This window comes from Manis pentadactyla, chromosome 3 (assembly GCF_030020395.1).
Source record: "Manis pentadactyla isolate mManPen7 chromosome 3, mManPen7.hap1, whole genome shotgun sequence".
Lineage (NCBI taxonomy): Eukaryota > Metazoa > Chordata > Mammalia > Pholidota > Manidae > Manis > Manis pentadactyla.
In genome coordinates, this window is record NC_080021.1 from 177,219,097 (window position 1) to 177,234,641 (window position 15,545).

Below are 15,545 nucleotides of genomic sequence, written 5' to 3' on the forward strand. Positions count from 1 at the left end.
CCCCATCCTTGCAGATGTCATCTACTTTTGACATGCGTCTTACTGATGGAGAACTTCAATTTCCCATCTCCCACTCCTCCGTTTCCTAGCTGTACTGCCCTGCACTGTACTCTAGCTGCATTGGCCTCCTTTCAGATCCTTGAACCTGACAAGCTCCTTTCTTTACCTAGATCATTCTGCTAGCTTTCATATGGTTTCCCCTCAAAACTTGGGGTCCTTCAGTTTTCACACTCCTGAGGCATTTTTCATGACTTGTTACCTGCAGGAGTTGACCACTTCCCCCACTAATTACCTTCTTCACATCCTATTGCTGCCCCTTCACAGCTCTTTTAACAAGCTGTGTTTATTTTACATACACATTTGTTTACTTGGACTATAATAGGCTATAGGTTCTGGGAGGGCAAGGACCATGATTTTTTTTACTATTGTATTTCCTAACACCTATCATAATGTTTAGGTTTTAGTAGTTAGTCACTATGTTCACCTGAACATTTTTTCATAATAACCTATTACTTCCCCTATACTCATTGTCTCAACAAAAGAAACATTTAGAAAGAATATGGGCTATTTCAGAGACTGCTTGGTAGAGCAAGCCAACATCTGATCTGTTTCAGATGAGGATCTCAAACAATAAGAAATGCAGAGAAGAAAAACAGATGATCATAAATACCTCATTCATCTACTAGGCAAAGCTAATTGGAAAATGTCTCAGGATGTTCAACCTCTGTAATTTATTTTAAAGTACTATATTTATTTTAGTTGCTATTCTATTAGATGTTTAAATCATTTTTACCTAACCCAAACATATTGTGCAGTGACTCATCAGACATCTGTGGTAAGTAAATATACACAGGGTATTTTTAGAGTAGCAAATATGTGTGTATGCATTTATAGTACCAGCAAAATTTAACTTTATCGGAAATAAAAGTGAATTTCTTTAGCCCTGACCACTGTTATGCCATTTTCATCTTTAGAACCTACATTTCCATGGTACAATTTTCAGATCACCTCCCACCTTTAAATGCCAGAATTAATGGGAAATTGTTCTTTTTTCTGTATACTACTTTGCAAGAGAAGCCCTTCTGCAATGAATGTTGAATGCTGTTAAGCCCTATTTATGGCTTTAATAGCTTTGCATTAATGGAAAAATCAGATACCCTTTATATACCCACCTCAGGGGTTCATCTAGGAGATGTTCTATTGATGTGAAAGAGAGACAGATTGATTTCTGCCAAAGATGAGAAAGTAGTAAAGTAGTAAAAAGGCTCAAATTGCATGTGGATAATGAAATGGCTTGTTTTATCACAAATATTCACTGCACATGTTTTCTACTTATTTCTTCTAATGTCTGTCCTCTGCTTTCCATATAACTCAAAAGTCTGATGTCTGAACTGTGGTGTGTGTCAACAGAATGACACACTTTAGTGAGAAGACAGTTAAATGTAGAGATACTATTCCAGTATTTTGATTTGTGTGTTCAGGGTTATTTAGATAAACAGAAGATTTGCTTTTCAGATGAGTTAGACTTCCTGGAATCTTAATCACTGCATCTGCAAAAATGAGGTGAAATGCAGGATAAGAAATTTCTAGCACAGAGCTGTAATCTTTTTTTCCAAGCTATCAAAATTTGCTGAATCTGGCTATGAACAGTCTTCAAAAATAGTCTATATTTCATTTATTTTCAAAATACTTTCTATTTCTGTAGGTTTCCACAAAGTAAAAACGTTTACCATAATGAATGAATTTCATCAGGGAGCTGCTTTAGTAGTCCTAACTGAATAGAGTAAAAGCATTACAAAGATATAGTCAAAAAGAAGTAAGCCTATTCTTTTTTAATGTGCGAAATTTTAAAGCCCATCCTTTTTCTGCAAGTTGGACAGTGTCCCACATATTTTATTAAGAGTTAGTGCTGTAGACAAGTCAGAGACAAGAGATAGAATTTGGCATAGAGCTGGATTAGACCCACTAGACTATGTCTAGTTGTACAGACAAGACCACCAGGGCCAGTGGAAATGACACGCAGGCTGGGAGTCATGGTGCTGCCAAGATGGAACCAATACTGATGAAAGATGCCTGGGGCAAGGCGAAGAATGGGAGCAGCAGAAACTAATGAATCAGATTCAAACATGAGATCACAAGATGAAACAAAAGCCAGCTCAAGCAAGAAGTAACAGGAAGGAAGGGCATGATCAGAACCAGCCACAGCATGTGTGCGAGACTAAGTTAGAGACATGTATGTTTTTGTGATTCATGAGGTCTGGGAAGAGGTAAAAATTCAGGTAGCAAGTTCCATGGCATTTGATTCAAATGTAAGTAATCATCATGATCAGTGACTAAAATTAGTCATTCCCTTCAGTTTATGTGTATAGACACTTAAGAAAGTTGAGTAATCCATACACAGTGGAAAAAATGAGGGAAATCTTAACTGACAGGGAGTAATTTTCAGGATTTATTTTTAAGTGCAAAAAGCAATGTGCAAAATAATATATCAGGTAGCCTTTTATAAAGAAAGGAAAGTAAATAAGAAAATACCAACATATCTGCTCATTTGTGCATAAAGCCATTCAGGCAATAAAATCCAGAAACAAATAGATTACTTAGGAGTAGTGGGAACAATGTGGAAGGAAGGGGGAATCAGAGTGGGTTAGAAGAGGAAAAAAAGGAAAGAAAAACTTCTCTGAGTCTACTTTCATATAATTCTCCATCTTAGAATCATAGCAATATTTCTTGAACAGAACCAATAAACAATGAAGCTCTAAGTGGAAATGAGGGAAAGACCAAATGAGTAACAGCCACACTGCAGCGGTCAGTGAAAAACAGACTGAGTAACTTCATAAAAAAATATTTTGGCAAGTTAAAGAAAAAAGAACTGTGCAAAAATACTATATTATACTCCCGTTAGTAAATTTGATTTTTCACTGGGGTAGATTAGCAATTTTTAAATTACCTTATATAAGCATTTCTTATAGAAATAGATTGTGGATAATAAGACCCTGGTTTCTCATTATCAGAGACAGAAGTTACAAATATGGGAAGGGAGAGACTAGAATGAACTCTGTAATGCTGGATTGGAATTGGAAATATCAATTGGAACTCATGGATTTTATTTTAAACAATGTGAATAGAAAGAAATACATGTAGATGTGTAATATATGAGGGTTCCTATCTATACAAATACTTTTCTAGTTGTCTTCATTGAGAAGGCATAACAGCAATGACATCCCAGTATGAGAACATCATTTGCCTAGATTTTGGTTTCCATAAGCAAAAAGAAACACAACCACTTGAAAAAAAAAAAGGTTGATAGGGCTGGGAAAGTACAAGATGAGTCTGGAACACCTTAGAGTGCTATAAAGTGAGGGAGTGTGAAAACAAACAAAAAGGATAGTGGTCACAGAAACCAACATAAAGATGCTCCCAATAGCCAACATTTATATGCTGATATAAATAATTGAATGCATAAACAAATAAATGGAGTAAAAGTGACATCTATTCCTTATAGTAGAATTCCAAATAATAAGTATAGGAGCAATAATAGAAATTTGCCATTTGGTAAACATTTTAGTAATAAGTATTACAGACAAGAGCAATCAGTGCTAACATTAGCTGGTCAATGTATGATAAATAAAACATTTGCATAATCTCAAAGTATCACCTCATAAAATATTTACTAATTTCAAAAAGAAAAGCCAAAACTTTACAATGGAGAAAACTGATGAAAATCACTAACCAACATAATCAGGATTAAGACACATCATCAGTTACTGAATGTCTTCCTAAATTCTGTAGCCATTTTTGAAAACTTTAACATAGAAACATCACTTCCATTAGAGTAATTTTCTCCCTTCTGACTTTTCAGACACAGCGTTCTATTGAATGTATCCAGTGGGACTAAATAACGTTGTGGACTTGCTTATAGTTTCAGTCTGATGACAAGGCAACTGTCTGGTTTAATGTCTTCTGAGGTTACCGGAAGGCTCTAGCATGGGAGTTGTTACTTAGACAGTTTTGACCAGAAGATACTCCCTTTACTTAGGAAAATAACTGTGACAGAGATAAAACAATAACTGAATGGACCCTGACTGTTGTTAGGGTGATAGATGTTAACCTTGTTTTTCTTGTCCACACCTGCATGAAGTTGCTGGACATCTTTGCAGGATGTCCCAATCAACACAGCCGTAAGCTAGGTGCTACCTCCCAGATGTCGTGACATTATACCATTGGCAATAACAATTGGCTATAATGCAGAAATGTATTTCCTGAAAATTATTCTGTAGAATGCTTGTAGTAAGGGATATTAAATGGTGTTCAATAAAGGGAGAGGGGGAGAGCCTTCATTTGAAAATCTACCTATGTGAAAAGTTAAAATATCCAGGTATTTGACTGTCATTGTAAAAACCACCCCAAAACCATATTTAAATTGTTACCTCCAGTATCGAATTCTTAATTCAGACACTACATTCAGATGTAATTCCTGAAGATAATACCTGATTGCATCAAACAAGGAATCAGTTAACTGTAGGAAATACCTACTTAAAAATTTATATTTAACACGTGAATTTTCAGTCTTTTCTTCAAATTGTATTATGTATTTTCAAGAGGAAGGAAATGCTGTGCACCGCTTCACAAACTTACTCAACCAAACTGACTACTATCATTTACCCTTTTCCCCAGAATATCTGAAGGACTAGTATTCTCTGAAACACATCTATAGAAATAATATCCTAAATAACAATAAATTAATCAAGGAATCTTCAACCATAATAACAAGAGAAAAACAAAGTCTTTGTGCATAGTATGTGCTGGGAAATTAAAGCTTACACTTAGATAGCAATAAAGAAACAAGTAATAACATACTGAAATGCCAAATGGTTCAGATGATGATTTTCATAGGGAATATCAACATGTGTTAGTCTATAGAGAGGTAGACTGAAGCCGGGCTGTGGTGTATGAGCAGATAAGTAGAGAACAGAATTGCACAGAATGCTCCACACACAGTAGATGTTTATTAAGCACTTGTTAATTAACTAACTAGCCTAAACTATAGCCCACAGAGGAAGCATGGCTTGACTCAACCTGGAGAGGAGCCACTAGTAAATTCCATCTGGCAGTGGTGCCATGGAGGCGCCTGTGCAGGAAAATCATTAGAGCCTCTTTGAAGAGACTACACAAGCAGTCTCTCCAGAAACCTGCAGTGAGACCATTCAGCCTGTTATGCCTGTCCTGGAATTCTTCCTTCAGAGATGAAAACTTGGCTGAAATGGTAGAGGGCTTGAGGGTTCAGTATATTCATCTCTCTCAAAGAGTATATATTAATATCTCCCACCTGATGAAGACCTAGCCCATTAAGTTATGACTCTGTCAGCACTCCATACACTCAGTTTCCACTCAAAGATACTGGCTGAGCAAGATCATAGAAGCAAGACTCTATGACAGGTATTATAATATGGCCGATAGGAATACATACCAATTGACGTAGAATGAAAAAGGCCAATATATACTTGGCTAAAGCCTTCTTAAGTGTATGATTCATATCTTGTCCATCTCTGTATTCCACTGCCATGCACTGAACATAGTGTGTACTCAGAATACAACTTTACCTTTGCTTAGCTAGGACATGGTTAAAGTAGTATGTCCAGAAAACAGCAGGAACAATATTACCAGGTCATATTTGATTAAGTTGTTTGAAATAAACGTCAGGAATTATGGAACATGACAGATTAAAAAAATACTGGTAGGGACCTCTACTTCTGCAAACATTAAAAACAACAGCAACTGACATATTAGAAAACATTAATATGAGCAATAGTAGTACATTGAATGGATTTAGAGATGACTCTGTTAACTAATGTATATATAATTACAGTATAAAGCAGAATTCATACATTCTACCCTTATAAATTCCATAGCTATAAAAGATTAAAAATAAAGAATAAAAATATGCTCAATCAATTCCTTCAGAGATCAGATGAAGGAAATCACATAGAATGAATAGTAAATAGAAAATGTTGTAAAAGAATGCAGTAGATATTAGTCAGCATATGTTAGTAATCAAAATATGTAGAAATGGATTACTTTGCCAGTTTATATTTTTATCACATAAAGAGTTACGTGATAAAATCTAAATGTTGATACAGAAAACCGAAAGCAAAGGGATTGTATCTACACATACATGCACATGCACATGAGCATACACATGCACATGCAGGCACACACACAGACATTTTGGTGAAATACTTAACCAAAGAAACCTGGAGTAATGCTATTATACAAAATATATTTAAAGGAAAAAGTCATTATTGATTTTAAGAGGGTTGTTAATGAGAAACTGAAAAACTCACTAAGATGCTCTAACAATCATGGCTTTATAAAATACATTAAAAATTGTCAAAAGACAAATTGATAAATTCCTAAGGAATTTTAACATTTCTATTTCAAGACTGATCGGTCAAGCATTCAGTCTGTATTAAAGAACTTACTCTGTTCATATTACTGTGGTCAGAAATGAAATTTGAACTTGATCTTGAAAGCAACGGTTAGACAAAGTTGAGGAAGGCATTCCCCACAGCAGACTTTTAAAAAAGTTTTTAAGATTATCAAGGTCTAAGGCCTTATCACACAATCATGTCATATTTATTTAGATATTTAGAGTAGCTTTTGTTTTCTTAAAGAATCCCATGTTTCATTGAGAAAACTGGACAGTTACATGCAAAAGAATGAAACTGATCACTGTCTTATACCATACTGAAAGATTAATTTGAAATGGATTAAAGATCTTAATATAAGACCTGGAACCATAAAACTCCTGGAAGAAAACATAGGCAGAATACTCTTGAACAACACCATTACTAATTTTTTTCTGGATATGTCTTCCTAGGCAAGGGAAACAAAAGCAAAAATAAACAAGTGGGATTACATCAAACTAAAAAGTTTCTGCACAGCAAAGGAAGCTCAACGAAACAGAAAGAAAGCTTACTGAATGGGAGAAGATATTTGCAGATGACATATCTGATAGGGGGCTATTATCCAAAATATAAAAAAGAACTCAGAAATCAGCACCAGAAAAAAATAATCCAATTTAAAAATGGGCAGAGGACCTGAATAGACATTTTTCCAAACAAGATCTACAGATGGCCAACAGGCACATGAAAGATGCTCAACATCAGTAATCACCAGGAAAATGCAAATCAAAACCACAACTATACCTTCACAGTGTTATAATGGTTATTATTAAAGAGACAAAAGATAACAATATAGTACTGTATATCAACTATATTTCAATAAAAAAAGAATCCCACCTTTCTAGGAAAGTACCCTGCATTAAAATTCAATATTGCCACAAATAGCCAACAGTATAAAGACCTGATTTGATTCACCAGTGACTTGAAATTTCTTTGAAGATACTTTGATATATACCTTGTAACACTAAATTTTATGACAATCTTTTGTTTTTAAATATAATGACATGAAAAGATAAAACCCCCAGACATTAGGTGATACTTATAAAATTGCATATTAAAAAAAGTAAGTCAAATTGACTCCCTTAATCTTGAATTCTTAATTCAAGTACCTACATACAGGTGCAAATTCCTAAATATACATGACTGCATTTAACAAAGGATGAGTAATCTAACAATAATTTCCTTTGATCCTTTTTAAAGCATGTATTTATTGAACTCTGTACATTTTGGTGTACCTAGTATTATCAATTATAAAATATTATTGAGTATTAGTAAATAAATTCTTTTGGATGTGCCCTTTCACAAAGCTTAGATCCTTAGTTATCAATAATCAAACCTGTTGAAGTAAGAAACATTCTTCATTAAAAATTAGAATTGAGTGGTATAAGTTCCTTACTGTTGATTGTCCAAACACTTCTTGTGAGAACAGGGACTTTATTTGTCTTGTTCAACACTGTATCCCATCACCGTGGGTACAAATAAAATAAATATTACTTCAGTGTATAAATGAATAAACAAAGAAAAGAAATAAGCATGTTGCCAGGAAAACTTTATATCAAAAAATAGATGCTTTATTTAAGTGGAAAAGTACCAGAGATTTTCAGGAGTCCTTTGATTCTGTGACAGAATGGGTACCATTCCTGGAAGAACCAAATATAGTCAGGGTCTTTAAAAACTAGAAGGAGAAGCTGTTCACAGCCCTGGACTGAAAGCTGTGTGTGAGTTTTAATCCTAGCAATCTCTAAGGCATTTGTCTAGGACAATGTAACAACCAATTCTTCCTGGATGCTACCAGCCTAAAGACAAGATAACTCTACAGTGTTCATTCTTTGACTTCAGTCTTTGAAATCTTGGAAACTATGTCTTGAATCTGGACACGACTCCAAGCTTTTTTCTTGTATTCCTTTCTTGTTCAAAACCCGAGTCTTCAGCACATTCATGCTCTTGCCTTCTTTGCGTTTAATGCTTTCAATTTAATCTTCACTAAGATACCTCAGCCTACACTCTATACCTCCAGCCCACACAAGAGCCCAGTTTGTTCTTACTTGAGGAAGGAAGGGTGGAAGGAAGGAGGAACTAAGGTATTAAACTGTACTTGGATTAAGCAGCACATTCTTTGAGAAACTTTTATTTAAATCCACATAGCACAAGGAAACTTAAGATGAAAAATACTCATCATCCCTTTATTTGAAAGAATTGATCAATCACATAGCTTTTCTTCAAGGAGAAAGCAACTACTGTGGGAATAGATTACTGGGCATCCAGGAGTCAAGGGTCCCTAGAAAAGAAGTGAAAAGCGCACAGAAAGAGAGAGAACAGGACTCCAAAACCTAACTTTGCTTATCTCATACATTATTCCCCGAATTTGTATATGTGCAGAATTTGAATGCACCTGAAGCCTTTAGAAGACTTTTGCATACCTTTTAAGCACCAATCTATTCCAAGCAAAGTTTACAAACTTAAAGTACACTACTTAATTTCATTTGGAGCAGAGGAAGACAGACCTTTAACCATTCTATATGTGATAATTATCTGGAAAAGAGAAAAATATTTTTCTCTTTGTATGTTTTTTATTGAGTCTTACTAAAGGGTATGAATCAAATAATATAAAAACTCTTTCTCATATATATTTTCTACCTACTGAATATATAAAACTCCATTTCACTAAAGACAACTTACTCATCTTTACCACATAAAATGTGACTTTTCATAACTGCAAAAAAATAGTATACACATCATTTAAAAATCTAAAATGAAAAAATCCTTATATGAGCTATAAATACAATAAACATGTTTCAATGTAAATGTAAAACACAAACTTCAGACAATGAGCCTACATAAACACTGTGATATTTACACATTTGTCAGGCAGCCTTTTTCCTGTTTTGACAGCCAAATGAATGTTATATATAGAGGGACTCTCACTGGAGGACAGACTTCCTTGCCTGCTTTCCTTTACTCTGAATACAACTGCAAGACATTTCAATGTGTGGGAAGCTTCTATGGTACAGAGAGTTGGAAAACATTCAGGCATTTAGTACCAAAACAGTCAGATACTTGCAAAACCAATACACTCATCCATAATGATTCATTCTCTATTTAAAACACATTCTCAAAGCCCAGGACAATCCAACCTGCACAGTTAACAAAGACCTTTTGCTTTTGTGCTTCTTACAGATGGGCTTAAAAAGAAGGTATGCAGAATAAATTTTAACAATATTGAGTTGTAGAAGGTGCTTTTGTTGTAGTGCTCTGAGACAAAAATTAACTGCAATCATCATATCGTTACATTTTCTGTAGTCTTTGTTCTTTTTTTTATTTCTGCTTTTTAAAAAAACTTCAAGAGGAGAAACGAGCAGCTCAACTTTCTGCATAAAAGAAAGTAATAATTCCCAGAATCTTGGTTTTAATATGATTAATATTTCAGTGTGGGTTCCATTATATCCAGCTGGAAATTGTCTTTGAGATCTTTGGACATGATAAGTGTGTGGGAATTTTAAATTGGTGAAAACAAAATAACAATATTGCTGATGAATCACCATTTATGACAAAACCTTGACAATTTTTTCCTTTCACAATTTTTAGGAGACCAATGCTATAGACAAGTATATTCTCTCCCACAGTATGTTCATGCTCTGCTCTCGAGAAGACCTTGTTTGAATTATTCTACTCTGAGAGAAGTATGTTTAATATAATCTTTCACTTTTTTTTTTTGAGAGGGCATCTCTCATATTTATTGATCAAATGGTTGTTAACAACAATAAAATTCTGTATAGGGGACTCAATGCACAGTCATTAATCAACCCCAAGCCTAATTCTGAACAGTCTCCAATCTTCTGAAGCATAACAAACAACTTCTTACATGGTGAACAAGGTCTTACATAGTGAATAAGTTCTTATATTGTGAACAGTGCAAGGGCAGTCATATCACAGAAACTTTCGGTTTTGATCACGCATCATGAACTATAAACAATCAAGTCAGATATGAATATTTGTTTGATTTTTATACTTGATTTATATGTGAATCCCACATTTCTCCATTATTATTATTATTATTATTTTAATTAAATGCTGAAGTGGTAGGTTAATGCAAGATAAAGGTAGAAAACATAATTTAGTGCTGTAGGGGGGCAAATGTAGATAATCAGGTCTGTGCCTATAGACTAAGTATTAATCCAAGCTAGACAAGGGCAACAAAACATCCACGGATGCAGAAGATTTCTCTCAAAACGGGGGGGAGAGATTCTATGCTTCCCCTCTGTTGGTCCCCAATTTCTCTCCTGATGACCCCCTGCAACTGTGCCTGTCTTAGGTTGTTCCTCCCTTGAGGAATCTTACCCGTCTCTGACTAACCAGTCATCTTCCGGGGCCATACAGGGAAATGTAAAGTTGGTAAGTGAGAGAGAAGCAATATTGTTTGAAAAGGTTAGCTTTTTACTTCTTTGCATATTTATGCCCTGTGGCTTCTATGCCCAGCATTTGTCTTGAGGTATCTTTACCACTTGGAAGAATTATGATACTCGGTAATTTTCGATATGAGGCATGAATTCTACCTAAGGGTTGTAATTAGGAAGGAAGAAGAAAAGCTATAGAAGTAGCAGGCAGAAGAAAACATGGGAAGATTGATTATTTCTTTGACATATCTTCTTGTAGAGTAACATAAGCATGTATAGGTTTTAAACTACTAATTAAATTGTGCACATACATTAACATAATAGGAATATAGCTACATAACAAAAGCATACCTGTAATTACCAGCCATATCCAGTGAAACCAAGAAAACCAGTTAGGTACCCTAGGTATTTGTGAAAACTTATCAATGATATGATGGATATTGTCTAACTGAATTTGAATAGTTTGAGAAAAATCAGACAAATTAAAACAACACATTCCTGGGAACTGTTCACATCCATATGTTCTTTTAACAGTAGATAGTCCATAGTCGCACAATTTTGGAGCACTGCAACTTGCACTTCTCCTAATTCTTGGTTGAGTTCTGACAGTATAGATCCAGTCAAATTTGTTGTTTTACTGTATGCACAGGCCAGCTTATATATCTCCTTCTTCATTCCAATGGCAAGTCCAGGAACGGGTGGGATGACTGCAGCTACAACTGCAGCAGCGCCAGGATCTTTGTTGAAGTTTTGTGATGATCATCTTCTGGAATGACTCTTCCAGAGAATGTTGATGTTGGAAGTTCTTCTTCATAACGTATCTTAGTTCGTTTTCTGGGTAGCCAAATTAGGCTTTGATCCTCTGTATAAACACAAACAAACCCTTTACCCACACTTTGATATGCCCTTTATACCATTGTGAAGAACCTATTGGAGATCACCACACAGGACTGCTTTTTTTTTTTAAGAGAAAGGAATATTATCAGAAAAATGTACTTCCATAGCTAATCATCTGACACCCTTTAAAAGATCAAAATTAAGGATATGTAAAGCATGCATTAATTGTTGATTTGCAGTTAGTTTTATCCAATCGGAGTAATCCCCCATTTCTTTCTCTTTTTTTTTTGTTATCATTAATCTACAATTACATGAAGAATATTATGTTTACTAGGCTCCCCTCTATACCAAGTCCCCCCCACAAACCCCATTACAGTCACTGTCCATCAGCATAGCAAAATGTTGTAGAATCACTACTTGTTTTCTCTGTATTGCACAGCCCTCCCCTTTCTCCCACTCCCCACATTATGCATGCTAATCATAATACCCCCTTTCTTCTTCCCCGCCCTTATCCCTCCCTACCCACCAATCCTCCCCAGTCCTTTTCCCTTTGGTACCTGTTAGTCCATGCTTGGGTTCTGTGATTCTGCTGCTCTTTTGTTCCTTCAGTTTTTCCTTTGTTCTTATACTCCACTGATGAGTGAAATCATTTGGTATTTCTCTTTCTCCACTTGGCTTATTTCACTGAGCATAATACCCTCTAGTTCCATCCATGTTGTTGCAAATGGTAGGATTTGTTTTCTACTTATGGCTGAATAATGTTCCATTGTGTATATTTACCACATCTTCTTTATCCATTCATCTACTGATGGACAATTAGGTTGCTTCCAATTCTTGGCTATTGTAAATAGTGCTGCGATAAACATAGGGGTACATCTGTCTTTCTCAAACTTGATTGCTGTGTTCTTAGGGTAAATTCCTAGGAGTGGAATTCCTGGGTCAAATGGTAAGTCTGTTCTGAGCATTTTGATGTACCTCCATACTGCTTTCCACAATGGTTGAACTAACTTACATTCCCACCAGCAGTGTAGGAGGGTTCCCCTTTCTCCACAACCTCACCAACATTTGTTGTTGTTTGTCTTTTGGATGGTAGCCATCCTTACTGGTGTGAGGTGATATCTCATTGTGGTTTTAATTTGCATTTCTCTGATGACAAGCAATGTGGAGCATCTTTTCATGTGCCTGTTGGCCATCTGAATTTCTTCTTTAGAGAACTGTCTATTCAGCTCCTCTGCCCATTTTTTTATTGGATTATTTGCTTTTTGTTTGTTGAGGTGTGTGAGCTCTATATATTTTGGATGTCAAGCTTTTATCGGATCTGTCATTTACAAATATATTCTCCCATAATGTAGGGTACCTTTTTCTTCTATTGATTGTGTCCTTTGCTGTACAGAAGCTTTTCAGCTTAATATAGTCCCACTTGTTAATTTTTGCTTTTGTTTTCCTTGCCCGGGGAGATATGTTCAAGAAGAGGTCACTCATGTTTATGTCTAAGAGATTTTTGCCTATGTTTTTTTCTAAGAGTTTTATGGTTTCATGACTTACATTCAGGTCTTTGATCCATTTCGAATTTCCTTTTGTGTATGGGGTTAGACAGTGATCCAGTTTCATTCTCTTACATGTAGCTGTCCAGTTTTGCCAGCACCATCTGTTGAAGAGACTGTCATTTCGCCATTGTATGTCCATGGCTCCTTTATCAAATATTAAATGACCATATATGTTTGGGTTAACATCTTGAGTCTCTATTCTGTTCCACTGGTCTGTGGCTCTGTTCTTGTGCCAGTACCAAATTGTCTTGATTACTGTGGCTTTGTATTAGAGCTTTAAGTTGGGGAGTGAGATCCCCCCCACTTTATTCTTCCTTCTCAGGATTGCTTTGGCTATTTGGGGTCTTTGGTGTTTCCATATGAATTTTAGAACTATTTGTTCCAGTTTGTTGAAGAACATTGCTGGTAATTTGATAGGGATTGCATCAAATCTGTATATTGCTTTGGGCAGGATGGCCATTTTGACGGTATTAATTCTTCCTAGCCAAGAGCATGAGATGAGTTTCCATTTGTTAGTGTCCCCTTTAATTTCTCTTAAGAGTGCCTTGTAGTTTTCAGGGTATAGGTCTTTCACTTCTTTGGTTAGTTTTATTCCTAGGTATTTTATTCTTTTTGATGCAATTGTGAATGGAGTTGTTTTCCTGATTTCTCTTTCTATTGGTTCATTGTTAGTATATAGGAAAGCCACAGATTTCTGTGTGTTAATTTTGTATCCTGCATCTTTGCTGTATTCCGATATCAGTTCTAGTAGTTTTGGAGTGGAGTCTTTAGGGTTTTTTATGTACAATATCATGTCATCTGCAAATAGTGACAGTTTAACTTCTTCTTTTCCAATATGGATTCTTGTATTTCTTTGTTTTGTCTAATTGCCATGGCTAGGACCTCCAGTACTATGTTAAATAACAGTGGGGAGAGTGGGCATCCTTGTCTTGTTCCCAATGTCAGAGGAAAAGCTTTTAGCTTCTCGCTGTTCAGTATAATGTTGGCTGTGGGTTTATCATATATGGCCTTTATTATTTTGAAGTACTTGCCCTCTATACCCATTTTGCTGAGAGTTTTTATCATGAATGGATGTTGAATTTTGTCAAATGCTTTTTCAGCATCTATGGAGATGATCATGTGGTTTTTGTCCTTCTTTTTGTTGATGTGGTGGATGTTGTTGATGGATTTTCGAATGTTGTACCATCCTTGCATCCCTGGAATGAATCCCACTTGGTCATGGTGTATGATCCTTTTGATATATTTCTGAATTGGGTTTGCTAATATTTTATTGAGTATTTTTGCATCTACATTCATCAGGGATATTGGTCTGTAATTTTCTTTTTTGGCGGGGTCTTTGCCTTGTTTTGGTATTAGGGTGATGTTGGCGTCATAGAATGAGTTTTGGAGTACTCCCTCCTCATCTATTTTTTGGAAAACTTTAAGGAGAATAGGTATTATGTCTTCTCTGTATGTCTGATAAAATTCTGAGGTAAATCTGTATGGCCCTGGGGTTTTTTCCTTTGGTAATTTTTTGATTACCGTTTCAATTTCTTTGTTCATAATTGGTTTGTTTAACTTTTGTGTTTCTTCCTTGGTCAGTCTTGGAAGGTTGTATTTTTCTAGGAAGTTGTTCATTTCTTCTAGGTTTTCCAGCTTGTTAGCATAGAGGTTTTCATAGTAGTCTTTAATAATTCTTTGTATTTCTGTGAAGTCTGTCGTGATTTGTCCATTCTCATTTCTGATTCTGTGTATGTGTGTTGATTCTCTTTTTTTCTTAATAAGTTTGGCTAGTGGTTTATCTATTTTGTTTATTTTCTCAAGGAACCAGCTCTTTGTTTCATTGATTTTTTTCCATTGTTTTATTCTTCTCAATTTTGTTTATTTCTTCTCTAATCTTTATTATGTCCCTCCTTCTGCTGACTTTAGGCCTCATTTTATTCTTCTTTTTCTAGTTTTGATAATTGTGATGTTAGACTGTTCATTTGGGATTGTTCTTCCTTCTTTAAGTGTGCCTGGATCACTATATACTTTCCTCTTAAGACTCCTTTCGCTGAGTCCCACAGAAGTTGGGGCTTTGTGTTGTTGTTGTCACTTGTTTCCATATATTCCTTGATCTCTATTTTAATTTGTTCGTTGATCCATTGATTATTTAAGAGCATGTTGTTAAGCCTCCATGTGTTTGTGAGTCTTTTTGTTTTCTTTGTAGAATTTATTTCTAGTTTTATACCTTTGTGGTCTGAAAAGTTGGTTGGTAGATTTTCAATATTTTGAAATTTACTGAAGCTCTTTTCGTTAGCTAGTATGTGGTCTATTCTGGAGAATGT